General features: G+C 67.7%; 1 protein-coding gene across 1 annotated transcript in view; it reads left to right on the plus strand.

The window, feature by feature from the left end:
* Positions 1 to 532, plus strand: part of LOC104537575 — a 4,374-nt gene that overhangs the window by 1,765 nt on the left and 2,077 nt on the right.

The following is a 532-nucleotide window of genomic DNA, read 5'->3' on the forward strand; positions in this document are numbered from 1 at the left end:
GCAGGTAAGGGTGGTTCCTCCCCTCCACCACCAAGGGCGGCAGCTGGTCTGGGGGCAGTCAGCCCGGAAGGGAGGAGTTGCATATGGGCAGGGTTCCCCACACCCCAGAGGACACCGGGCTGGGGTGGGCCGGCAATAGCACCCAGAGAGTGCGTGTGGCCACCATGCGGATGTGGAGGGCCCCTGGCCCACTCCCAGCTGTGGCCACAAGTCCCCAGACCCCCTCTGGGGCCAGGGCCAGGGAGGGAGGGGGAGGTTGTTTCCTGGAAGGGCTCCTGAGGAGCTGCTTGCCAGGCTCAGCCCCAGCCCAGAGCCCTGCCCCGGGGCACAGGGTGGGTGACTGTCACCCAGTAGCCTGCATCCTGACACAGTTACGCATTGGGGCTCATGACTTCGAGGGGACCAAGCCCTCTGCCCAGGGCCCACGGTGCCTGGCCTGAGCCTCACCTTCCCTCCCAGCAGGATCAGCTGAGGCCGGGGCTGAGGTGCTGACTGAGGGATGGGGACAGCACCCAGCTGGGAGAAGCCGCTC

Source organism: Mesitornis unicolor, unplaced genomic scaffold (assembly GCF_000695765.1).
Source record: "Mesitornis unicolor isolate BGI_N332 unplaced genomic scaffold, ASM69576v1 scaffold15853, whole genome shotgun sequence".
Taxonomy (NCBI): Eukaryota; Metazoa; Chordata; class Aves; order Mesitornithiformes; family Mesitornithidae; genus Mesitornis; species Mesitornis unicolor.